Source organism: Mauremys mutica, chromosome 9 (assembly GCF_020497125.1).
Source record: "Mauremys mutica isolate MM-2020 ecotype Southern chromosome 9, ASM2049712v1, whole genome shotgun sequence".
Taxonomy (NCBI): Eukaryota; Metazoa; Chordata; order Testudines; family Geoemydidae; genus Mauremys; species Mauremys mutica.
The window spans coordinates 78,855,666-78,883,480 of record NC_059080.1 but is presented as its reverse complement, the minus strand read 5'-3'; the positions used below and the strand labels follow the sequence as shown (position 1 = coordinate 78,883,480).

The following is a 27,815-nucleotide window of genomic DNA, read 5'->3' as shown; positions in this document are numbered from 1 at the left end:
TTGGTCCTGCTTTGAGCAGGGGGTTGGACTAGATGACCTCCTGAGGTCTCTTCCAACCCGAATCTTCTATGATTCCTGGCCCCACCCCAGAGCCCACACCCCCAGCTGGAGCCCTCATCCCCTCCCGCACCCCAACCCCCTGCCTCAGCCCAGTGAAAGTGAGTGAGGGTAGAGGAGAGCGAGCAACGGCAGGAGTGGGGGGATGGAGTGAGTGGGAGGTGAGGCCTCAGAGTAGCGGCGCGACAGGGCTGTTTGGTTTTGGTTTAGAAAGTTGGCAACCCTAGTATACAATGGAGCAGACAAGTCTGAAAAGTTCTTCAGATAGTTGTTCAAAATGCTTGAATGAACAGATGGGCTCCTCTTGAAGCTGAATTTTAGACATTTGCTTCAGTCACACATTTAAAAGAATTTGTGGACCTAACTCAATTATTAGTGCAGGGGTTGGCAACCTCTGGCATGCAGCTCACCAGGGTAAGCACCCTGGTGGGCCAGGCCGGTTTGTTTACCTGCCGCGTCCACAGGTTCGGCCGATCGTGGCTCCCACTGGCCATAGTTCGCCGTTCCAGGCCAATGGGGGTGGCGGGAAGCCACAGCCAGCATATCCTTTGGCCCGTGCCGCTTCCCGTAGCCCCCTTTGGCCTGGAGTGGCGAACCGCGGCCAATGGGAGCCGCAATCGGCCGAACCTGTGGACGCGGCAGGTAAACAAACTGGCTCGGCCCACCAGGGTGCTTACCCTGATGAGCTGCGTGCCAGAGGTTGCCGACCCCTGGATTAGTGGATACTGAAAAAAAAATAATTTAAATGTAGTGCTGGTGACAGACTGTGGGACGACATTCCCAGAAAATAAGTCCTCTATTTATTTAGAAAACAGGTGCTGAAGGTATGTAAGTCATTCCAGACATATAGCCATAGAGCCTCAACTCTGAGCTGGAAGGGCCTCTGCCTCAGGAAGATAAACTACTCTATTTCCATGCCACTTCAAGTCTGGACCATGCTGTTTGGACTTCCATCACAAGTGGCAACTGCAATAAGGATTTAGGCTCTGATACAGCAAAGCATCATGCGCTTAAAGTTAAACATATGCTTTCGTAGTCCCACTGAGGTCAAGCTCCACAACAGTCAGTGCTATGGGGCGGTCTGTGGACCGGTTGTTGAGAAACACTGACTTACAATATCTTCTTCTGGTGTTTCCTTAATTTCCGTGGGAAGGTCTTTCCTTTCTGTACAGAGCTCTTTTGAATACCGATTTGTCCTGAAGCGTCTCTCACTGTCCAATAGTTCATTCAGTCAAGGAGGAAACTCTCCCACTTGTACTGGAAGGCTCGGATGCCTTTCCACAATCTCACATACCTCTACTCCCTCTCTTAGTTCCCAGAGTGGAGCTGCTGGTCTTCTTGATTAGAGCTACAATGAACAGCTCCCCTCAGTGGGCCAGATTTAAGCCATACATCATATTCTAGCTTTCACTTTGGCCAAAACACTCTACATTGCTTTAAATGGTTATTACAATACATAGGGTGACCAGATGTCCCATTTTTAAAGGGACAGTCCTGTTTTTTGGGACTTCTTCTTATATAGGCACCTATTACCCTCCACCCCGTCCTGTTTTTTCACAGTTGCTATCTGGTCACCCTAACTATGCATAAGTAGATATCAGCACCAAAAGTAGTCATTCATTCTTACACAGACCTAGTCCTCTTTCCCACTACAAGAATACTTCAGCATTCTTGTCCAAAGCACTATTCTGCCACCTACACTCCCAGAGGGGTATTTAACTCTGCAAACAATTCCACTGACATCAGTAGGACTATTTGCAGAGTCAAGTATTACTCAACATAGGAATTCTTCTCAGAATCTGGACCTACATGATAGCACACAGATCAGAACAAACCACCTATTTTTATAAGGATGGGCAGAGTCACATCCCCCTAGCACTTAGGCTGCCAATGATTATTCAGTTTTATTTGGGCAGATTACATCAAGTACTTCCAATGAAAATCCCAGCCAACTGTTACAAAATAACTTTTATTTGGTAATCATAGAGACCTAAAATGTTAAGTCTGAAGAAGACAGTCTCATCTGGCATACCAAGATTTGGTAAGCGGCTTCCATATTCCCTTTCCTCATCTTTAGGGAGGTTTTTTTTTTTATTAAACAGGCAAAAAAATTGTTTTACAGCTCATCTCCGACATTTGTACTCTTAAGTACTTGAAGGAGTCTTTGGAGCACTGAAAGAGAAAAACATGTTTCAGCCCTGCTAGCTTTAGAAAAAGAGAAGAGATTCCCACAGAGACAAACTAAACAGTTGCTTGGGGTTACAGCCAGAAATCTTTCCAGTTGCTCCAATAGCCAGGAAACTTAGGTTATGTATCAAAACAATGATGATAATAGTGAAAAGAAAGATATGGGCATGATTGGCCAATAATGTTATTCTGTTATCTGGATCTCCCATTTTTAACAGGAAAAAGGGGACAATCCTTATCTAGTTCCTCTCTCAAGGCTAAATCCCTTGGACGTGTTGCATAACTACTGGACAGCTCTAATACTAACGTCTCAGCAGACATCTCCCTTGTTATTCCTATTGAGAGTCTGAGCAGTAAAGTAAGCTTTTCATTGTAGCTTTTATATTATAACCAATATAAAGTCCTAGGACTTTAGCAGCATTAGTGAGTAATCTACATTATTACTCAGCGCTTAGCACTGGGTCGGGGAAAAAATGGGGATGTTTTAGTTTTCATCACTAGTGGTCAGCAGGTAAAGGTTAAGGGAATATTGAACAATGGATTAGATCCAATTTATACATAAATGGGAATACGAATGTTTCAAACTAAAGTTTAGTTTTACTACCTAGTTTACTAAGTTTAACGTAAACAGGAATGGTACTCTGTGTAAACATGTGCCTGAGCCTCAACGTTCTTAGATCTGGAGCTGAACCGTCTCATAGTGTGGGAGCGTTAGACTTGAATCAAACCCATCAATCTATCCACTTATGAGACATGATTCTAATTTTACTTAAGCCATTATAAACCAAGAGTAACATCATTGAAGCCACTGAATCTGAAAGATCTATTGTACTTCACAATAAGCACAATCTAAAAACTTCAAACAGGTTTGCTATCCTTACCAGTCTTATAACATTGTTAGGACTACAGGCCAAACTTAGAATTTCACCTCCTTGTCTCTAATGCTTCCTGCTGTCTTCTTAGCCCTGGTCTACACTGGGGGGGCCAGGGGCGGCTCCAGGCCCCAGCACGCCAAGCGCGTGTTTGGGGCGGCATGCCGCGGGGGGCGCTCTGCCGGTCACCAGGAGGGCGGCAGGCGGCTCCGGTGGACCTTCCGCAGGCATGCCTGCGGCGGGTCCGCTGGTCCTGCGGCTGGGGTGGAGCATCCGCAGGCATGCCTGTGGGAGGTCCACCGGAGCCGCGGGACCGGCGACCGGCAGAGCGCCCCCCGCGGCGTGCCACCATGCTTGGGGCAGCGCAATCGCTAGAGCCGCCCCTGGGGCGGGCGGGGAAGAGAAATTGATCTAAGTTACGATGTACTTAGATCGACTTACCGTGGTGTCTTCACTAGTGGTCAGCATGTAAAGGTTGAACAACAGTCTTCACTGTGGTGAGTCGACTGCTCCTGCTCCCCCGTCGACTCTTCCTGCGCCTCTCGTGGCGCTGGAGTACAGGAGTTGACGGGAGAGTGCTCGGAGGTCGATTTATTGCATCTAAACTAGATGTGATACATAGATGTCCGCTGGATTGATCGCTGCCCGCCCATCCAGTGGGTAGTGTAGACATACCCTTAGAAGCTGTTGGACATGATGTGCTGCATGCAATGTAAAGAAAACCTATTGCTTTTTGTATGAGTAATACAAAAGGGTCTGGAGCATGGGCCACATGACCAATACAACAGAATATAATTGTAATGCTTTACACTACTTTTAAAAGGAGTTTATTAAACATAACCCTTAACCCAAGCTATGCAGAATCCTTGTAATTTTCCAATAAAACACTCAGTTAAATGGGATAACAGGAAGCTCCTTGTTAAGCCTTCAATTGAGCCTGCTGTCAAGAAAACTGTTTAGTTTGCTCATTTGTTGAGTATCTGGTTTCATCTGTGGATTAGTTCCTTGTTATTCTACAGTCTTGAAGAATATATCAAATAGCTGTTCAAAATATTAGGGCTTAAATACAGAGGTGAGCACTGTGGTCAGATTTAAGTATCTACACATCAATCATATTTAAGTAGAGTGTGTTCTTTGCTTGATGACCAGTGAATATTTTAAACAATTATAATTGAATTTACTGCCAATGAAAGATGCTAGAATCATAAGCCTGAAAAAGAAGCCCTCTACATAACTGCGAAACAGGTGAAGCACAGATAGTGTCTGTGTTACATTGCACACATCACACCTCCAATGTACCTCAATGATGCACTGTGGGGGGACCACTTTTGAGAGAGAGAGAGAAGCAGCTCCATTCATTTTCCATGCTAGTTCAATCCTTGGCACTACTGGGGACACTATTGGGCTTTACTTTATATAATTTTCTATTGTTTTCAATAGTGTAGAACTTATGCCCTCACCCTGAGAGGGTTTTCCTAGACCATGCTCAGGGCTCTTGAGGCTGTATTCAGTGAATCCCTTGACCACAATTCCTCCCAGACCAGCGCTGCCTCTGCATCCCTTTCCAAAAGGACATTCCAGCACCAGGGGTTCTGCCAGCATAACAATGGGCATTATTTAAGTCTCCCTTTATCATTATCCTTAGTTTTATCCAGAATCTCTGCACCACAACCTTCACTAACAAAGTCACAATGTCTTCATAGTGCCTGAAATCTACACACTAGAGTCCCTCTATTACTACAGGATTGGTGTTTCTGTCCTTTTATCTATTACGGTAAAAGATGAATGGTTGGGTTTTTTATTCATTTATTTAAAAAACATGATTGTTCTGTGACCTCTAGAACTGGTGCACAGAAGATCCAAAAGTCTTTTTGTGAAAAGTTACAAACTTGTTTTCATTTCAAATGGTTCTAAATGGAATCTAAGTTTCACACCATCTGTAAGGGTATGTCTGTACTACCCGCCGGATCGTCAGGCAGCGATCGATCCAGCGGGGGTCAATTTATTGTGTCTAGTCTAGATGCAACAAATCGACCCCTAAGCAGTCTCTCGTTGACTCCAGTACTCCATCGGAGCGAGAGGCGCAGGTGGACTCGATGGGGGAGCGTCAGCAGTCAACTCACCGCAGTGAAGACACCGCGGTGAGTAGATCTAAGTATGTCGACTTCAGCTACGTTATTCACGTGGCTGAAGTTGCGTAACTTAGATCAATCCCCACCCCCTAGTGTAGACCAGGCCTAAGAGTTTTTACTGAAAACATCATCAAACACTGATTTTTGTTTGTTAAATTGAAATCCCTGGTTTTCATTAATCTCAAAACCTAGGTTTTGGAAAAATAAAAATGTCCACATTTTTGGTAATATTTTAAATAACCGAAACTGGAAATAAACTACATTTTTTCCAAAAAGTATCATAGAAGATTAGGATTGGAAGAGACCTCAGGAGGTCATCTAGTCCAACCCCTGCTCAAAGCAGGACCAACCCCAACTAAAGTAGTTACATAGAAAAGATTGTTTAATAAAAACAAAAAACAAAATAAAATTTGCTCGCAAACTTTCAACCAGCTATAGTGGTCTCTAAACCTGGGTGCCCAAATTAAGACTACTTGGGCCTCATTTTAAAGAGGGCTGACACACAGGTTCCTTGAACTTTTAGTTAGTGCTGTGGTTCCTCAGCTCTTCAGAATGGGAAAAAACAAACAAAACCAAAAACCAAAAAGCACAGGCATAGGTATTTTAACTTGGGCACCAAAAAATTAAGACACCCAAAAGCTTAGATAAACACGCAATTTATCAGTCATAAGGAAGAAACAGCTTTAGAGCGAGGACCACACCTTTTTAATTTTGATGAGAGTTTCAAGTTGTACATCTCATTCTAACCAGCAGAGTTTATTTTTAGAACAGTTGCTACCATTCAAACATAGTTGGATCCTTTCCATGGTTGACTCAGAAATGCATCCATTCCTATTCCTGTTCCTGTTCTAAGTACTTTGTCCCCACCCAAAATGAAACAAAGGCTGTATTGGAAGCAAAGCCCTGTAAATATGCTTCCAGATAATGTCTGTGCTAGTGTGTCTGATTGAGTTAAACATCTCATGATGTAGTCCTGCAAGCCAAAAATGGGAAACATGGATGTGGTAGGGATTAGGCAAGTCAGGAGTAAAAGTTGATATGGCAGGAGCTGTAGCAGTTCCCAGTAACAGCCAGCTGGGTAAAGATGCAGTAACTTCGGTCATGTTCCTTTCACACTCACTCTGGTCAGTAATTCATAATTCAGCTTGTTTAAGCTCCGAACACATGCTATTTGGACTGTGCTTAATTTAATGTGAAAAAATTCAAATAAGCTCTCTCAAATATTCAAAGCCTGTTTACAGATAGTTTGTTTATAGAAAAGGCCAAAATTCAAATACATTTTTGCTTCCAACAGCTCTAATCACCACTGATCCACATTCTGCTGCCCAACCTGCTAACAGGATGAAGTTATTTGTAGGAAAAGTCATTCTCTGCCCCCCGTCCCCATTTTTGCAATATACAATCGTCACAGGATAATCTATACACAGAAAAGACAGACCAATTGAAGGGTTGCCATTGCACCACCTCTTGAACAATCAAGATCAAAAGCTGCTACAAATCTCAGAATATTTCAACTGTCATAATAATGCAATCAATTACATTTTCCCCTTTAAGGGGTCAGAACCTTATTCAATGTGACAGGTATGCTACAGCCTCTCCTGAACTGGAAAAACAAAACAAAAGTATTCTTGCATCCTAATGCAATAAAACATATTCATGAAGAGGGTTGTCAGATTTAGTTTACCATGAATTAAGAAGTGATACACTGCCATACTGTGTGACCTTCTTTATATCTGAAATCACGTCCAGCGTCAGTAGAAAGATCAATACGGAGCTGAGTTTGTTTGGCATTTGGCAGCACATGAGGGGATAGTTTATGCACGATATCACTTAAATTACAACACATACTATTGTTCGAGTAAAATAAGAATTAGGATGATTTAACTTTAATAATATAATTTAAAGCAAAGCAATGACAGGGTGTAGTAATATTTCCAATATAAGCACACATACGGTGTGTTTTCAGAAACAAAGCACATACCCTCCAGTACTAGAAGTGTGGTGATACTAGACAGTAAGGTCACACCCTGCATGTCCCAACACTGTTATCCAGATGCCTACTGAGAGCAATATGGATTCAGTGTCTAAAGTGGCATGGAGTGTAGCCAATTAATCCATAGATGTCAATAAGCTTTACATTACACTGGAAAACAAAATTAGAGCAGCCTAATAAAAGTAATCTCAATGGAAAGCAAAATGCTAAAGCAATCTGAGAATTGGTAGTAGTTCTTGAATACCAATTTCCTTCAGAAAGCAACTGATCTACTTGTCCATTATAATACTATGGACCTAATTCTTCCTTTCAAGATAATTTTCATTAGGGTCTCTCATTTCTATCTTTCCTCAGTGCTGCCTCCTTGAAGATGTGTTATTTGGTACAAGCCTTCTGGTATTTCCACTATAGAGATGTCTGATGTTCACAGCTGTTGTCAATAAGGTTTCAGAAACACAAGTAGCAAAAATGGCAATGGATCTTATAGAGATTGCTGGTAAGCCAAATTTATGCTCTTTGATCACTACAAAAACAATGCCCATCTCGCCATAAGTGTCTTAAACTTGGGACATCACTTTTGCCCAATAACTCTGAAGCTAAAGAGTACTGACTTTTAAAAGCCATAAAAGACACATAATGACAACTTTCTGCACCAAGTTCAGGGATAGTATAAACACTGGGGTAAGTTGCACATTAAGTGTAAATTGGGCAGAAAGTAAATGTTTAAATTCATCAATTTGAAATTCAGTAGATACACAAAGTGATCACAAATTGCATGCAAAGGGAGGCAAAAGGAAAAGAAATTAATAAAACTAAGCTATAGCTGTGAGTGTACAAGTTTGAACTGCTGGTTCAATTCCATTATCAGTGTTAATGTATAAATCAACATTAAATGCTTATGACTACTATAGATACATAAACAGGTTTAAAAAGATTGGCTTGAGCTACTCATCAAAAAAATCTAAGTTATTATTTTTAAGCATACGTCACCATCTGCACTGCCCAGTTTCAGCCACACAAAAGCACAAGCACTTGAATACCATGAAACAGGCTATTCTAAGGAAACCTCACATGAAACTGAGAAGTACTAGAATCCCTTTTTTAGAGAATCAGAACTTTAGCATGTGTTTATGTTTATCTGAACAGGTTCACCCTTTGCTGATCACTGCATCCCTCTGCATCATGACAATGATGGCAAGAATACTGCTGCTTTGCATTGCCTGAAGTAGTCAGAATATTTCCAAAGAGGAGAAACCGCAAAAAAAAAAAAAAAAGGAACCTGTGGCAGCACAGGTTGAGCAATTCAGGTTGAGTATGTTGATGAAAGATTGCAGCCCTCTGACCACATCCAGAACGTACTGCTGATTGTTATTCAGAATGATGACTGACACCTCAAGGATGCTAACTGGACTAGTTATAAACACATTTGCTAATGTGATGTCCTGTAAACCAAGCCAATTGTAAGTCTGTTTTCATATTTTCCAATAAAACTGTATCATCATAAATCTTATCTTTAATAGAAGAAATACAACTTTTTGAGAGTTCAATGCATGTAAATCTCTATTCGCAAGTTGTAAAGTGGGAGCAATCACCTGGTGGCAGAAGCAGATCTACACCATCCTGTAATAAGGTTATGATAACCAGAAGTGCTGTTAAGAGACATCTTTATTTCAGACCCCATTCACTGACACCTGTTCAATCTCTTATTTTGTTTTACATAAAATGCAAATAAGACAGAAAGACAACAAACAACCCGTACAGCTATGGCCACAAACTCACAACTACATCAGTGGATCTCAAAGCACTTTACAAAGAAGAAAAGTATCATTATCCCTATTTTACAGAGGGAGGGAAAACTGAAGCACAAAGAGGGTAAGAGATTAGCTTAAGGTCGCCTATCAGGCCAGTGGCAGAGCCAGGAATAGAATCCAGATATCCTGAGTCTCAGTCCAATGATTTATCCACAAGGCCACAATTCCTCTCTATTACAACCAGCTAATACCCAAAAAGTAAAATAACTGAAGGAGAGGTTAGTGTGGATGATCTCAACCTTCTGGCTGATGAGAAGATTGTCCAGTAAGAGGCAGAACATTCTCTGAACCTCAATGGCTTTCTGATCTCAAGAGTCTCCCACCTGATGCTTGTGTTTGCTGTTCCTAGGGGTTTTCATGTGTGTGCGCGTGCATGTGCACGTTTTCTGTCTCCACAGGAGCATTCTCAATGGTATTGAGGAGCTTTTCAAGAACCCTGGAGCCAGTGCCCTCCAGATGGTCGTGACAAGACTTTAAAGCCACCTTAGTACACATGCAGTCTAGATTTTCTAGAAAGTGAATTTCTCCAAGTGGTTTGGTGAAGTTAGGTTAAAGGAATAGGCGGGGGACCCGATCTGTGAGATGTTGGGGCTGTGAGTTTCACTTTTCTTTGGAACACTTTTCTGCAAGACAAGATGACTAACAAACCTAAGATTCTCTGCATTGTTTCAGAAAGCCACAGGGTAAATAGCTTTTGACATTTCAAAAGGTTAACTTAGAGTTTGATGACATAAAAAACAGCAGCTCCATCAATAGTAACTGGTGAATTAGTAGACTTATGACTCACTTTCAGTCTCAGACACTGATTAAACCAATACTAGAGAAGACTGCTCTTCCCTCCCCATACTGTTAAGTGGGGGTATCTGTACTCCCTGCACACCCCTCTCACCATACCAGGATGACTCTGACACCCAAAAAAATCACTTTTACACCAAGGAACTGGTAAGTTTTATGAAAAGTCTCAGCCAGTCTAAGGAACTCTCAGGTGGTTTCCTCATACTGTCAACAGGAAGCCAGCAATACTCAGGTGGGTCTTGGCAGGGGAAGCAGTTTGAGGAGTCAGGATTCATCTGCACTTTTTAGGCAGCCTCAGAAACAAGTCCTCCCTCCAACACTTACACCTTCCAGATTGTAAGAGAGGAGGCGGCAGCTGACTCTCCAAGATTGCCTGAAGAGTCCAGCTGCCAGCCCAGCTCCCCAGCAGATCTTCAGCACAGGTGCAGCTACCCCAGCAGGTAGCAATGAAGAGCCAATTCCAATGCTGATGGCAGGGAGCATCAGACCCTAATTCCTCCCATTCCTGGGTGGGGCAGGAATGAACTAATATCTTGCTCTCCTTACCCCCATATCCTATTTTCTCCTCCCACTGTGACAGAGCATCTCACTCCCATCACCAAGAAATCTTTGAAGCAGGTCAGATGAGCAAACTATGCTCCTAAACAATGCCCCCCACCATTACTGCCCCCCCGCTCCCCAGGAACAGAAACCACCCTCCCCCACCAGAGTGTGAGCTTAGCAAATCACTTCCACACCATCATAACAGCTCTCCATCTTTGTCAAATGTTGTGTAAGAGGGAGTAACTTACCTCTTACCACATGGACGTGGCAGCTGCTTCAGTTTATCTTGCTCTCTGAGAGGCTATACCAGCCAAAACAAAAATCCATCAGGAATATGAAGTCTGGCAAACAACAGAACCCATTCTCTGTCTCCCTGCTCTCTAGGCCACAACCTTCCCTCAAGGGCTTGTTCAAGGGTTCACTAGTAGGTCTTTAACCGAGATTGCTCTCTCTTTCTCAGTCCTGCAGGCCACCATTGAGGTCTGTGAGTTTTCTCTCCTTTCCAGGGTATTACACCCTGTTCCTTATGGCAAAAGAGACACTTCTACCATGCCTCTTCTGTAACCTGCAGCTCTGGACACAAACATCAGGTCTGGCTCCAACCTACACCCACTCTTCTTTCCTCCAAAGCTACTTTCCATAGTCTGTCCCTTCTCTAGATATTCCAGGAAACCCTTTTGTTACCACCCTTGCTCCAGCCTCCTGAGCATTCTTCAAAAATGCCCACACAAGCTTGCTCCTTCACAGGACTCCTTAGTCTGCTGCCCAGGGCTGCTGGAATACCATATATCTGGTCAGTTGTTTATTACTACTATTTCAAGCCAGGGGTGGTGGAAGTACCCTCAGTTTTAGCACCACTGCTACTGCCTGTTTCCTACCCTGGTCCTTTCACAGGCTTTTTCCTACAATCCCTTCTTACAGGAAACCCCAACACAAGCTCTACTCTGTCTCATGCAGCACATAGGGAAGTTATTTATAGCCCTGCCCTCTTTCCCAGCATGCCTCTCTCTCAGGCCTACAGTTTCCATGCTCCTTAGGAATTGCCACCCCCACAAGGCCACTATGCTGGGCAGAAACCATTAGCAGGGCAGAACAGGTCCTGGAACCTATTTTAAAGGGCCAGATTAACCTGTAACAGGGGGTACTGTGGCAATGGAGTTCCAGCATTGGAGGATACACTGACTCCTTGGAGGTAGGGGGGAAGTGAGAGGGAAAAAACTGACCAAAACCCATCCCTCTCCCCCAAGAAGCCCCTGAATATTTCAACCAGCTAAATGTAGTAATAATGGGACTGGCATCTTTCTTGCAGGGCTTTAATTGGAAGTTGCTGTTTATCTTTGTTTCTTACATGTTAACAAGAAACTCACTAATAAAAGGTCAGTACTCCTCACACAAGTTTTGAGGCTGCGTCATCTGAACTGGGACTTGCTATTTAAAGGATATATACTAATGCACTCAAAATGGACGAGATCCTGCTCCAGCTGAAGTCAGTGACAAAACTTCAGTTGAATTTTGTGGGATCAGGCCCAAATAGCTGCCAGCTGGTTAGCCCCTGAATCAGTGATGTCAATTTGAGTTAAGGGTGAGCATTCATCACCTTACAACTGAATTTCTTGTGCTAATCCTCTGGTTTGCTTTGTGAGTTGCCATTTTGGGGGAATTTCCACCCCTACGTTCCACAGTATAGCAGCTGGTTTCTCATTATGTGATGAATAAATAAAATCACATTTCGTTAAAAGGAAAGCCTCTGTCTCTAGAGCTATTATTTCATTAATTGCACCCAAAATTTAGTGCAGATTTTCAAAAGCAGTTAGTGATTTGGGGGTCTCAATATGGTACACCTTAAAGTGGACTGTTATTCAGAAATTACATCTAAGAAAGGACTTAGTCTAAGACTTGGCATTACTCAGATGATGAAAATATACAGCTTGATAAAGGAGAAATAATTTTTTTCTTAGTGAAGATTTGTCATGGTAAGAGGTGATTCAGAAATGGACAGCTGCAGCAATATTAAAGATAGATAGATATATACACACAGTACAATTTGGAGGCAAGAATTTTTTATTTCATACACATGCTATATAGAGAGAAAGAGAGAATACCTGTTTGTTGTGAGAAAGAAAGAAAAAGGAAGAAAGATTTCTTGCCTCCAAAATGTATTTTGCCAGTAAACTTGTTTAATTACTTAGATTTCAACAAATATTTGAGATATTACTACACTCTTGTTTCATTTGCTTTGGCAACAAAACTGTAATCCTAACAAACAAGCTGCAGTGCTGCTTTTTAACCACATGAGAGCATAAAGATCACATTTCTCGGATATGAATTTTACAAGATTAACTGCAGGCACTAGGACCAAGTGCCGCCTGCAGCCTGTCTCCGAGATAATGACCTTTTTAAAACCACTGCAAAGCTCTGCACCCTGCTGATCACTGAAAGAGTTCTTGCTATGTTACTCTGGGTGTTTTCATATATTCAGATTAACCCAACCTCTTCCCCTCCCCCCGCTTTTTTGCCGTTAGGTTAGAAGGTGCAAAGTCATTCATTCGCATTGCAAAAGTTCTCCCTTAAAGATTTCCTCATATAAAGAGGTAGCCAGTCCCTAATACTTACAATTTGTTGTTATCTTGTATTTTTGTGTAGATTGCTTCTAAAATTCTATTGCATCATTAAATTGGATTTGTCTTTATTTATGGGGCTTGTGGTTTTTATGGCTGATTCTTTGTGCATAGTGAGATAATATTTCTTGAAAAATGGAAGATCATGTTTGAGTGTAGGGAGGGATTGGGTTGGGATTTAATTTTGTAGTCTCAGACTATTCTGAATTATTCATATCAATGTTTTTTAATTATTGAAAAAGCTAATATTAAAAGAAATTATCAAAAAAAAAATCTCTGTGCAGATTATAGGACAGAGGCCAAAAAGTATTTTTCCATATAATACTCATACTGGAATAGGCAAACTGAGACATGCTTTATCATTAAAACAGTTCCCACTGAAATTAAATGTTAATATAATATTAAATAGAATTAACATTTTATGGGATTAAATATGAGACAACTTTAGGATAAAAGTGTTGTTAAATTATTGCACCTTTCTCATGCATTTCAGGTAAGCCACAAATACAGCTGCTGGAATATGGTACCTGGGATGAATTTTATAAAAGCAGTAACATTAGAAGATTTATGAAGCAAGCAATGGAAGATGCAAGCAGATAGATCTAGGATTTCAGCAGAAGTATTTGAAATGGAAAAATATACTATGTTTTTCACTATGTAAGGCACATTCAAATAAAGGATTTTGTTTGTTTATTTGATTTTAAGGGACAGGAAGGAGTAAATTTGGGACTCACAAACTTTGATAGAAAAATATCCCTTTAAAATAACACTTTCTGCTTCCTGTTTTTGAATACACAAAAATCTTTATTGAGATAAAAATATTCCCTCCTTGAGGTAACAAAAGAAGGGGGAAATGATTAAGGACAGGATAATCTAACTGCTTGGTGGGATGGGAAATTAATGGTCCTGCAAACACAGTTACCACACTTCTTGGCTGGAACCAGCTCTTGTGTTTCTTATACTGAAGGAGAGGAGGTTCTGTTCTGTCACACTGGGAATGGCTGAATGTGCTGATGAAGTAATGCTAAATACAGCCTTATGAACTTGTGAACTTCAATGTTTTGGTGGGACTGAGAGAACGTTTGCTTCTTTTGGTTTATTTTTTAAAAAAAAAGATACAGCAAGGAAGCAGTTTTTTTTCTCTTCTTGGTTTCAAGACTCTATTGCCTGATTCAGTTTAGCTGTGAAATTAACTATCTTTATAAATGCTGGAATTTAAGCACATGCCTGATAGTTAGTTTTATAAATGTATATTTTTATGCACTCACATTTTACTCGTTCCTTTCTCAAATAGTAATTACTATGTATTATTTGTGCAGTGCCTATACATGTGCCAGTCACTTTACAAACAAAGAAAATGACATGGTCCCAGCCCTGAAGAATTTACAGTCTAAATGTTTGATCATGCAGAGCCAGGTGTCCACACTAGCAGATCTCTTTGTATGATCAGGGCCTAATAATGGACCATCACAGCATAGTATAGTGATTTTATTTTTTAAAAATCCTATTATTAGCCTTTTATTCACGTCAGCTTCATTTCATTGGTTGGGTTTGTATAGTTTTGAATCAACTGTAGATTTTAGGTTGGAATATACATTGTAACAATTGCCTATGGGTGGTAAAGTTGGTAATTACATGCTGCTTGAATTGGCAAACACATTTACAGAAGTTATGAGATGCTAGTTACAAGGAAAGTTGTGAAACCTCCATTAGAGAGAAAAGGAGGAAGATATAACTTGGGTCATCTCCTCTTTCCTCTTGTAGTCCTTTTCTTCTTTTTGAAAAATTTTCAGCTGAGGTTCAAGAGACAAAGTCTGTGTGGATGGGAATCCCCAGCTCTTTCTTTATCGAGATGTAGATTTTCACCCACATCCTCTTTTCTGCCAAAGAATGGCCACTTAACCAGAGGATGGTTCATTTGATTTTGTTGCCACCTCATTGAGGCATCAGCTAACCTTTTGTCTCTAGGCACTGATTTGTGACTCTTCCCCAGACTTAGAACATGTCTCTAGTAATATAATACAGTAGAATCCTGTAACTTTACATGCAACGTTGTCACACATTTTACCAGGACAATAGTGATCAGTAAATTATGAATTTTCAAATGATACCTCGCAAGTCACACTTTGTATGAAATTTATCATAGTCTCCTGAAAGGGGTAAACATAGGAGTACATGCGGACACAATGGTTTTGGGTGGAAATCGCAGTTCCATATGAGTTTTGTTTCAATATTTTGAAGTTGTTCAAACCCCAGTACCACAAACAGCATCCAGGAAAAAGATTGGGCAAGCATCCAAGCAAAAGATTTCCTACAAACATCTATGGAATGAAATCATTGTCTTTTGTTCTGCTTTATTCACAAACTTTGAAAGCATTTGGCATGTTGTTGCCTGGGTAAATATATGGTAGATAAGAAGTCAAGTAGATAAGAAACAGAAAAAGAAGAAACCCTATGCTGTAATGGCCACGGTCCAGTTCTGGGGGAAAAAAAATTAGATGTAAAAACAAGTATGTACTTAACGACTGCCTAGGTCAGGAGATATCTTTAGCCCAACATCTAGAGAGGAATAATTGTGGGGGCAGGAGATTGGGGTTCCCAACAATGCTCTCTTACTTTCTGTGTGACCATAGGCAAGACACTCAGGTCCTGATCTAATACCTACTGAAGCCAATGGAAAAAACTCTCATTGGTTTCAATGTGCTTTGGATCAGGACCCTAGCTCTCTGTGCCTCAATTCACAACCTGTAAAATGAGACAAATTGTGTCTATCTTTCTCAGAGGGGTGCAGCTCAGTTACTACAGTGATCAGCATCACAGAAAAGCCAATAAAGTCAAAATAATCACATCTCTGTTTCCATTGCTGTTCTCACTGGGGGAAAAAAAACAAAAAATAGCTACAAAAACAAAACAGATCCTTTCTACAGTGCCTCATTTTCTATATTATGGTAATTTCCATGGATAAGAGTCAACTGCAAGTTAATGTTTAATGATTGTATGTGGTATGTATAGTAGTACTTAAATTAGATGATCCACATTCAGTTAAAGCAGCCTTCTTGTCTGATGTCAAAGTTAGACTCAGGACTCACAGTTTGTCAGACCACTCTGGGCTTGGCTACACTTGCAGATTTGCAGCGCTGCAGCAGGGTGTGAAAAAACACCCCCTCCAGCACTGCAAGTTGCGGCGCTGCAAAGTGCCAGTGTGATCAGAGCCCCAGCGCTGGGAGCACGGCTCCCACCACTGTACGTTAATCCCCATAGGGAGGTGGAGTACGGACAGCGCTGGGAGAGCTCTCTCCCAGCGCTGGCGCTCTGACCACACTTGCGCTTCAAAGCGCTGCCGCGGCAGCGCTCCCGCAGCAGCGCTGTGCAGCGCTAAGTGTAGCCATAGCCTCTCTTTTATTAGCACAGCGCTCTGCTAATAACACCCAGATAACATGAGCACCATGCAAGACACAAAGGGCTTGGCTACACTTGAGATTTGCAGCGCTGGTGGAGGCTTTCCAGCGCTGCAACTTAGTAACTGTCCACACCTGCAAGGCACATCCAGCACTGCAACTCCCTGGCTGCAGCACTGGCTGAACACCTGGTCTGCTTGGGGTGTAACGAGTGCAGCGCTGGTGATGCAGCGCTGCTCGTCGGGTGTGGCCACACACCAGCGCTGTTATTGGTCTCCAGGGTATTAGGAGATATCCCAGAATGCTTTTAACTAATTACTCTCTTTGTTTTGTTATGCAGCCTCTCTTTGTTTTGTTGTGAACGCGGGGGTCCGGGAGCTGCTTATCTAAAAAACAAACACAGCTCCTGTTTGCTGTGATCAATCTGTAACTCAGTGATCAATCAAATGAGATAAATCCTGTGAATAAGGCAGGCAGGGGAATGAGTGAGTGTTTGCTTGATGAGAGAAACAGCGGGGGCGGGGCAGAGAAAGGGAGTCCCTTGGAGCAGCTGCTTATCTGGTCTGCAGGCTGTTTGCAGTTAAGCGTAAGGGGTCGGGAAAATTTTCTGATTTTGCAAGGCAGGGAGCTAATACACAGTGTCGGCTCCAAAAATCCACTCTCTCTCTCTCTCCCCCGCTCCCTGTGACACTCCACCCCACCCTCCTCTTTTGAAAAGCACGTTGCAGCTACTTGAATGCTGGGATAGCTGCCCATAAAGCATCACTCCCAACAGCGCTGCAAATGCTGCAAATGTGGCCACACTGCAGCACTGGTAGCTGTGAGTGTGGCCACACACCAGCGCTTTCCCTACACAGCTGTACGACCAGCGCTGTAACTCCCAGCGCTGCAACTCTCAAGTGTAGCCAAGCCCAAACTATCTCAATTTATACAGCTCAAAAGGGAGCAAACTTGACAAGATAACAAAGGGAGCAGAACTGACAAGTTCACCAGAGGCTAGACATGCATAGTTAATTTCCTTTCTAACTTTTACCAATCTCCGGCTAGTGTTTCACCATTAGCTCTTTGTTTATGCCTTAATGTTCCTCTTGCTGACACCTGTATTTTAACATTTCAGCTCTTTTGCTTAAAGGTACACACAGCATTTCTTTAATCCTTTCTATTTTTACAATATAATTCAGGGGTCGGCAACCTTTCAGAAGTGCTGTGCCGAGTCTTCATTTATTCACTCTGATTTAAGGTTTCGCGTGCCAGTGATACATTTTAACGTTTTTAGAAGGTCTCTTTCTATAAGTCTATGTAACTAAACTATTGTTGTATGTAAAGTAAATAAGGTTTTTAAAATGTTTAAGAAGCTTCATTTAAAATTAAACTCAAATGCAGAGCCCCCTGGACCAGTGGCCAGGACCCGGACAGTGTGGGTGCCACTGAAAATCAGCTCGCGTGCCGCCTTCGGCACCCATGCCATAGGTTACCTACCCCTGATATAATTCATTCTATTTTCACAGATATAATATAAATGACACCATTTGTTAAAACAGGATTTAACAAAATAAAAAGGAGGCATTTACTTTTTTTTTTTGTTTCATAACTACAGAAATGAGGATTGAAAGAGGTAATATGGCCTAGTATATTTACATTGATATTAACCTGATGCGTGGGGAATATGAATACAAATAAATTATTGCATAACCATTTGCTGTGTAACTGATATGACATGATTTTGAGTCTTCATCCTGTAATTAACTAGTATAGAGAATAAAAAAGCTTAACAGCTGCCAATCTATCCCTATTCCTTGTTAAGTGAGAGCAATTATAATCATTACAGAATTTCAGATAAAGTAAATTTAATTACCTATGTTCCAGTTAGCAAGTCTGAATTCCTTCAGAGTTCACAAGTCATTGATACTGCTGGTAAATCTATTAGAAGAGTAATACCATGCTTGTTATAACAAATATTTGACTCAAGAAGGATATGATTTATCATTTTAAATGGTGTTAGGCTTTTCAGTGTCTTCTCCAACTTATCATCCATTTTGTTGTCTTAAGTAGTTATATTAATCATTGATACCTTTCCAGAGTGGCATTGACTGGACTAATAACATAAGAAGCAGCTATTTTTGAGATGCCATACAACAAGATAAGACCTTCTGGTTGGGTTTGAAATTAATTGAGACTGCTGCATGTTTCCACTAAATAGAACCCTGAGTGCTCAACTTTCCAGATCTTAACAATGTATGAACTTGTTTCCAATTTTGAATTACTAATCCAAGTCTTGTAAGAACAACATATTTCTCTTGTTCAGTCCTTTATATGAGACAGCTTTCCTATGACTTCACTTGGGAAGTTTCTGCCCATATACACAATAGTCTGGAATTGGATTTTATTCAAACCACCTTTACATATGTGTAACCCTTTGAGACTATAAGCAAACGTGGAGAAGGATGATCAAATAGATATAGTGTACTTGGACTTTCAGAAAGCCTTTGACAAGGTCCCTCAGCAATGTCTCTTAAGCAAAGTAAGGAGTCATGGAATAAAAGGGAAGGTCCTCTCATGGATCGGTAACTGGTTAAAAGATAGGAAACAAAGGGTAGGAATAAATTGTCAGTTTGCATAGTGGAGAGAGGTAAATAACAGAGTCCCGCAAGGATCTGCATTAGGCTCAGTGCTGTTCAACATATTCATAAGTGATCTGGAAAAAGGGGGAAACAGTGAGGGGAAAAGTTTGCAGATGACACAAAATTACTCAAGATAGTTAAGTCCAAAGCAGACTGCAAAGAGTCACAAAACCAGGTGACTGAGCAAGAAAATGGCAGATAAAATTCAATATTGATAAATGTAAAATAATGGACATTGGAAAACAATCCCAACTATACATACAAAATGATGGGGTCTAATTAGACATCTTGGACTCATCCTAGAATCATAGGATTGGAAGGGACCATGAGAGGTCACCTAGTCCAGTCCTCTGCATGGATAGTTCTCTGAAAACAGCTGCTTGATGTGCAACACCAGTCAAAAAAGCTAACAATGCTAGGAATCATTAGGAAAGGGATAGATAATGTGAAAGAAAATAGAATGCTCTTATATAAATACATGATAAACACACACCTTGAATACTGTATGCAGTTCTGGACACCCCATCTCAAAAAATCTAGATATATTATAATTGGAAAAGATACAGAGAAAGGCAACAATAATTGTTAGGGGTATGCAACATCCATTGAGAAGAGATTAAAAAAACTGGGATTGTTCAGCTGGAAAAGAGACAACTGAAGGGATACAATAGAGGTCTATAAAATCATGAATGGTGTGGAGAAAATGAATAGGGAAGTATTTACCGCTTCACATAACACATGAACCAGAGATCACACAAAGAAATGAATAGACAGCAGATTTTAAACAAATATAAGGACGTACTTCACACAACACACAATCAACCTGTGGAACGCATTGCCTTGGGATGTTGTGAAGGCCAGAAGCATAACTGTGTTCAAAAAAGGTTTAGATAAAAATAAGTGCATCAATGACTATTAGTCAAGATGGTCAGGAATGCCACCCCATGCCCCAAGTATTCCTAAACCTCTGACTGTTAGAAGCTGGGATTGGACGACAAGGGATGGATCACTCAATAAATTGTCCTGTTCTGTTCACTCCCTCTGAAGCGTCTGGCACCAGCCACTATTGGAATACAGGATACTGGGCTAGATGGACCATTAGTCTGACCCAATATGGCCCTTCTTATATTCTAACTCAAATGGAGTTGGTCCTGATTTATATGAGTCTGAGAACCAAGCCCTATTTTTTTTTAAAACTTATCCATATTCCTGTACATGCAAGGAAGTCTATGAACTATAATATCTTAGTTCATGCTATTGTGGTTGGGAAGAGTTTACTCTGCAGCAATTCTCATTTCAAACAGTAGGCTGGAACAAATTTAAATGGGCCATTCAGATCAACTTCATTTTGTACACTATCCAAGGGCAATTCTCAACTTGGGTATTTTCAGTAGGCTAAGCCCAGATGGCAAAGCAGAGAGTTTTTGTTAATTTCATTAAAAGTATGTTGCATCTTAAAATATGAAATTAATATACCCTAATGAAAGAGACACTTTCAAATTATTGTTGTGGATGCCTTAATCTACTTTTCTGCTGCGTGTACACATCCTGGTTTGAGATGTTGCATGAGCTGCGTGACCTGAATGTTGGATGAGCTGGGTTCTGGTGATTTACTGGAGTCTGAAGATTTTGTTTATTTTCCCCTCACAGGAGGGAGTCCTTAGCAGCAAATGTAAACCAGTACATCACCGTACCCCGACGGTTTTCACTCATTTGAGCTTCTTTGCGATGTAGATACTGAACAGACTCGTGCTAAAAATACTAACCTGGCAATTATGCAAATGAAGCATGCAGATATGGAGACACGGAACACTTCTCGTTATAACAGAAAATGTATCACCACTTGTTTTAAAAATGAAACTGAACACCACACCTTGGCTTCCAAAAGAAGAAGAAAAACTTTATAAAGAAACAAAACCTATTTCTGCATCTATGAAGGTGACCATGACAATGAGATCTGATCATTCATTTGTGACTAATTTGAGAAAAGCATATATTAAACAAAACTATTAATATGAATTAGTGTATTCTAGAGCAGTTTGATTTGACAGCCATAGAAAATGAAGTCTGTATGACATAAGAATGGCCATACCAAGTCAGACCAATGGTCCATCTAACCCAGTATCCTCTTTTCCTCCAGATGCTTCAGAGGAAGTGAACAGATCAGGGCAATTTATCAAGTGATCCATCCCCTGTCATCCAGTCCCATCTTCTAGTAGTCAGAGGTTTAGGAAACCCAGAGCATGGGCCTACGTCCCTGACCATCTTGGCTAACAGCCATTGATGGATCTAGCCTCCATGAATTTATCTACCTATTTTTTGAACCCAATATGATGCATGACCAGAAAGGGTTAAGCATCCTGACTCAAATTCAGGATGCTTGGTAGAGGTCAACAATATAATCAAACACTCCCTGTCTACGCTGTATTCTGTTAATTCAGAGATCAAAAGAACATCTTAGCATTTAAATGAACTGTAAACATGGGATATCACTGTATTCGGCTCTCTTTGAAATATATAGCACATCATCTGCGAATGGTGAAAAACAGGCAATTGCCTTGTGTTATTCTGTGTGAATAATTACCAGGCGATGCTTAGGAAGTAAACCTACTTCATAGTTGCCCTGATTGCTTATTGTTTACCCAGGACTATATGGTCAAGTGAATGCTAAAACATTGTATAAAAGACCCTTGGGTCCTGATCCTGTCATCTCAGATCTGCTTAAGCTTCATCAGGGAAAGTTTGAGTCCCAAGATTGAGATCACAGTTAATCTGGAACACCCTAAAAATGATACTGGACATTGGCCTATAACCTCTGGACTAAATTCTAAAAGAACACTTTGCAACTACAAAGCTCACCATCTCTGCTATGAATCCGAACCTCAAGAATTGAATTCGTGTCTGTATGTATACTGATCTTTTAACCATATTCTATCTCTCTTGTCTTTTTTTTTAAATAAATTTTAGTTTAGTTAATAAGAATTGGCTGTAAGCATGTATTTGGGTAAGGTCTGAAAGATTCATTAACCTAGGAGGTAATGAGTCTGATCCTTTGGGATTGGTAGAACCTTTTCTTTGGTAAGATTTTCATTAATCCTCATCATATTTGACTTGGGTGACTAGGTGGAGGCCTGAGGCTGGGTTACTTTAAGGGAACTGTATTGTTGGCTTCTGAGTAGCCAGTGAGGTATAACAGAACCTTTTTGTGCTGGCTTGGTAAATCTAAGTACTGGTATATCCACCAGCTTTGGGGATTGTCTGCCCCATTCTTTGCAGTTCACCCTAATTGAGTGACCTCAGCTGGCTCCCCTGGGAATCTGGTCACACCCAGTTATTCTTTCAATGGCCCTTAAAAGGTACTGACTGCTGGCTGTCCGAAGTGATTATAGAGCTGTGGACTGCTGCCCAGTAGAAACTGAATGATACTACACGTGTGTCAAATAGGGATCAATTTGTCGTCAGATGGTAACAACTTTTAGTCATTAGCAACTGTGCTGGATTTGAATTGATGACCAAGCATTTTAAGCAAGTATGCTGCGTGTGATTCCTACCTTTGTTTGGTTTATTAGTTTCCAGCATACTACAGGAAGTCATACAATAGGTCAAATTAGGCGAGGTAAGGTTTCAGCTTGGGCAAGTTCATTATTTTGTTTATTGAGTTCTAGGACTTCTTCTGCAGCCAACGCCACGTGGAAATATGTATTTGTGTGAAGATTGATGCTGTCTAAAATCCATAGAAAAAGCAGCTAAGAAATCAGAAAGCCTGACATTTCAAGAGAAAACTACTGGAATCCTTGACTTAACTATAGAAAGAGGGTGGGGTTCTTTGCTTATTTTTTAGGTAAAAAGGCAAGAATGAAACAGATCTGTGATGAAGTGGTAATTCCCTTCACCTACAAAAATGGTTGACTCTTCTTCACCACCATGGAAAAAGTTAATGACTTCCTGAAAGCAAATCCTGAGCTAGAGGAACCCGCAATCTCATAGTCCCTGTCAAGATGACAGAAAACAGCAAGGCCAGGCTTTTTGGTCCCATTGCATTTTAATGCGTTGTCTCAAAAATTGCATGAGATGTGGCCCAATACTTCAATTTTTTGCTACCCATATTGTTCTGAGCTTTATCGTCTCAGCTGAACATCAAATCATCGCAGTCAATCCAATCTGGCTAAGCCTTATACGTTTAAAATCATGTCAGAATACCTTGACAGTCTGGATGACAGACCACAGTTCAGGAGAGTTAGAGATATTATGTATTGTGCATACCTACAAGTTAGCAAATTCTAATATTTATTCTGACTCTTTCCACCTGACCATCAGGTCAGCGATACCCTGCAGTCTCCCATTAAAGCCGCAGAAAACTCCTTGCTAGCCTGTAAAACACAAACTTTTCCACTAATTAGGGGCTGGAGACCAGGGCAACCCCCACTCTTATACTATTGGCCCAGAAGCTGTATCATATATTGTCCTTAACCTCTAGCCCAGGGGCTCAAACTCAAATGACCCCGAGGGCTGCATGAGGACTAGTGCATTGGCCCGAGGGCTGCATCACTGACACGCCCCCTTGCTGCCCCTGGCCCCACCCCCAATCCACCCCTTCCATGAGGCCCCGCCCCTGCCCTGTCTCTTCTCCACCTCCTCCCCTAAGCGCGCGGCTCCCTGCTCCTCCCCCCTCCCTCCTGGAAAGTGCTAAGCGCCACCAACAGCTGTTTGGCGGCTTGGCAGCGGGAAGCGCCTGGAGGTAGGCAGAAAAAAAAATGAAGAGTAATATAGTAGTATAGTATTAAAATATAGTATGCTATTAAAAGTCAATTTATTAACTTTTTTAGTAACTTCTTTAACTGTAATGTGAAACGTCAGTGCTAATTTTGACAGTCATTTCATTTTTGGCCACTTAGCTGGCAGCGTTTTGCATCAACCAGAGCATCAATATTAGGTTTGATATCCTGAGACGAAACCAATCTCAGTGTTGCTTGCAAATGTTCATCAGTGAGCCTTGACCTTAACACAGATTTGTTAATCTTCATGGAAGAGAAAAACTGTTCACATATATATGTACTTCCAAACATTGCCATTATCCTTGCAGAAGCAGAGAATAACATGGGAAATCTTTCTTGTGCAAGAAACCTGTAGAATTCTGGAATTCCAACATCTGTATACTTCTGCTTCAAAATCGTGTCACACTGAAGCTCCACTAACTCCATCTGCATTTCCTCTGCAACATTGTCAATTTCAACAGCAAATGGTGTGGAAAAAAGTTGAAAATGTGGTTCAAGTGCCTTGAAATCTTTAAACCGCACATCAAACTGTTTGTGTAAGTTAGAAATGATCTCTGCATATTCTTTCAAGGATTTGGGTTCAACTTTTCCTAAGGAATTCAGAGTTGAGAAATGGACCAAATTGCCAGCAGTCAGCTGTTTCCCCCATAAAGTAAGCTTGACTTTGAATGACTTAATACTGTCATACATCTGTGTTATCACCTGTTTTCTACCCTGAAGTTTCAAGTTCAGTGCATTCAGGTGATCAGTTACATCTGTTAGAAAAGCAAGGTTGCAGATAAAAGTGGAATCAGCAAGCTGTGGAACCTCCTTGTTTTTCATTTTCATGAAGGAATCAATCTCCTCTTTAAGTGCAAAAAAACGCTTCAAAACATTTCCACGACTCAGCCATCTAACTTGAGTGTGATACAGAAGTTCCCCATATTCACTGTCCATACTTGCTAGAAAAGAAGTGAACTGTCTGTGGGCTGGTCCACACTAGCTCTTTAAATCGAATTTAGCAGCGTTAAATCGAATTAAGCGTGCACCCGTCCACACCAGGAAGCCATTTAATTCGACATAGAGGGCTCCTTAGTTCGACTTCGGTACTCCACCTCGACAAGGGGAGTAGCGCTAAATTCGACATGGCTATGTCGAATTAGGCTAGGTGTGGATGCTAATCGATCTTAGTAGCTCCAGGAGCTATCCCACAGTGCAACACTCTGTTGACACTCTGGACGCCAGTCGGAGCTTGGATGCTCTGACCAGCCACACAGGAAATGCCCTGGGAAAATTTGAATTCCTTTTCCTGTATGGACAGTTTGAATCACATTTCCTGGTTGCTCATCGGGGCGAGCTCAGCAGCACCGGCAACGATGCAGAGCTCTCCAGCAGAGGAGTCCAGGCAATCTCAGACTAGAAAGAGGTCCCCAGCATGGACTGACCGGGAAGTCTCGGATCTGATTGCTGTGTGGGGCCAAGTGTCTGTGCTTTCGGAGCTGTGCTCCAGCAAACGGAATGCAAAGACCTCCGAGAAGGTCTCCAAAGCCATGAGAGACAGAGGATACAGCCGGGATGCAATGCAGTGCCGCGTGAAAGTCAAGGAGCTGAGACAAGGCTACCAGAAACTCAGAGCGGCAAACGGACGCTCCGGAGCCCAGCCCCAGACATGCCGCTTCTACGAGGCACTGCATGCCATTCTCGGTGAGTCTGCCACCACTGCCCCACCAGTGTGCGTGGACTCTGAGGATGGGATAGTGTCGACGGACTGTTCCTCGGAGATGTTCGCGGACGGGGAAGATGAGGAGGACGAGGCAGTCGACGGCGCTTTCCCCGACAGCCAGGATCTCTTCCTCACTCTCACTGAGATCCCCTACCAACCCTCCCCAGCCGTTACCACGGACCCTGAATCGGGAGAAGGATCAGTCCGTAAGTGCTTTAAACAAGTTAACATTTATTTATTAAAAGCAGCTAAGAACAATGAGTTAACATTTTTTAGTAATTAAACAGGGAGAGACATTAGGAGAACAGAAGATCTACATACAGGGGGATGGAACTTTTATCTTCATAAGATATCTCCAGGAAACTCTCCTGGAGGTAATCTGAAAGTCTATGCAGGAGGTTCCTTGGCAGAGCTAGCTTATCGTGTGCCCCGAGGTAGCACACTTTGCCTTTCCATGCTATAAGCTGGAACTCCGGGACCATTGCCCTCATGAGCATGGCAGAGTAGGCCCCTGGGTTGTGGTGGCTTTCTTCCAGCATGCGCGCTCTCTCTGCCCGTGAGACTCTCCTCAGGGTGATCTCTCTCGCACACTCCTGCATGAAATTAGAGTAATTGGGGTACTATTAGTAATGGGAGCGCTTAACTGTTCCTTTGCATAACAAGAAGCCTCACTTAACAGCCACGTGCTGCAGTCTACAGAGTGGCAGCATACAGGGATCTTTCCCAGTGAACAGCCGTGAGGGGGTGCAACAGGGGCCGAGTTTATGCTTTCAGGATTGCCTGCATCAAGAGGACAGAGCTGTACATTCACTTCTATGAATCCAAAAGTGTTTGGCTTACCATGCCTTGCTGCTACACGAATTCTTCTTTCCTGCAAAGGTTCTCTGATCTGCAGCCCAATACCCCAGGCAATGAAAGCGCATTCAGAGAAATCGAACTTTCCATTAGTGAGTGCGCATGAGACAGGTGCTGTGCATACTCTTGTTCACAGATAACGAGTAGACTATGTTTCTTTGTTTAAAAAATGTATCATTGTAAGAAATTCACTATCTTTTTGACATCACACAGGTGCAACTGTATCACGACCTGATGCACCATGCCCCTCACAGATGATGGCGCAAACTAGAAGGTGTAAGAAAAAGACAAGGGACGAGATGTTTGCTGAACTTATGGGCTGCTCCAGAGCCGAGGCGGACCAGCAGAGCCAGTGGAGGGAGAACCTCAGTCAGCAGCACCGCTCACTCTGCGAACGGGAGGACAGGTGGCGTCACGAGGACCAGCAGGCAACTCAAACGCTGCTTGGACTAATGAGGGAGCAAACGGACATGCTCAGGCACCTTGTAGATGTTCTGCAGGACCGCAGGCAGGAAGACAGAGCCCCCCTGCACTGTATCTGCAACCGCCCACCCCCGCCTCAAACTCCAATCCCCCCCTCATCAAAAATAACAAGAAGGAGGGTCACCAGGGGCCGTGAAAACTGTCACTGCACCACAGGACAGTGTTAAATTACCCAAAAGCTATCAGTCACTACATTTTGAAAAGTCCTTCCCTTACTGTGTTGTTGATTATTAAAAGTAGTTTTCTGTTACTTACTTTTTCAGTCATGGTTTTTTACACAACGCTGTGTTAGGTGTCTTGGGTGGGTCGTTGGGTGGTTGAGGGGGTAGTGTAATGCATAGGACAGTCACCTTTAGCAGGGTACAGAGACGGGGGCTGGATCAGCAGCATGTCACACACACAGTGCAGTCAGTAGGCGGTTAGCTGGTATGGGAGGTGGTTTGCAGGTTTTCTGTCGTTGGGGGTGGTACGTGCATTTGTAGCGGGGGAGGGGGGTTACAGATGTCATGCAACGGTCCCTGTAATGGACCGCAGAGCCACGCAGCAGAGGAATCTGTATCCGTCCTCCCCCGCAACAAGGCCACATAGCCCCCGCACAAAGAGTCCCAAAAAGGAGGGATGGCAGGATCCGTTGAAACAAGCAGTCCAGCACTGCTGATCGGTCTGGGAGTGGGAGCATGTCAAACCTCGACTTTAGATGCGGTCTTTACATGACCACACACCCTACCCAGCACAGTGTGCGTCCCAGTTTCAACCCTTTAATGCAAAGTCATCAATAAAGACACCGTTGTAAAGCTACAGTGGAGCACGTACTTTAATTTTTAAATGTGTGTTAGAAGTTGGGGAAGTGGGGTGGACGGGGTATGTAACTGCAGAGGCTAGTCAACAGTAACTTGGTAAAGAAACAGGGGCAGGTTCAGCTTCTCTGTGAAGAAACTGAACAGTCACAGTTCACGCTGCTCGCTGCTCGCTG

The 27,815-nt window shown here is 42.2% G+C and overlaps 1 long non-coding RNA gene across 1 annotated transcript; it reads left to right on the top strand.

The window, feature by feature from the left end:
• The first annotated feature begins 11,409 nt into the window (after positions 1 to 11,409).
• Positions 11,410 to 13,678, top strand: LOC123377275. Its single transcript, XR_006582154.1, has 3 exons — positions 11,410 to 11,582; positions 11,700 to 11,766; positions 13,502 to 13,678. It is a non-coding gene; the product is annotated as an uncharacterized LOC123377275 (long non-coding RNA).
• Positions 13,679 to 27,815: the final 14,137 nt, after the last annotated feature.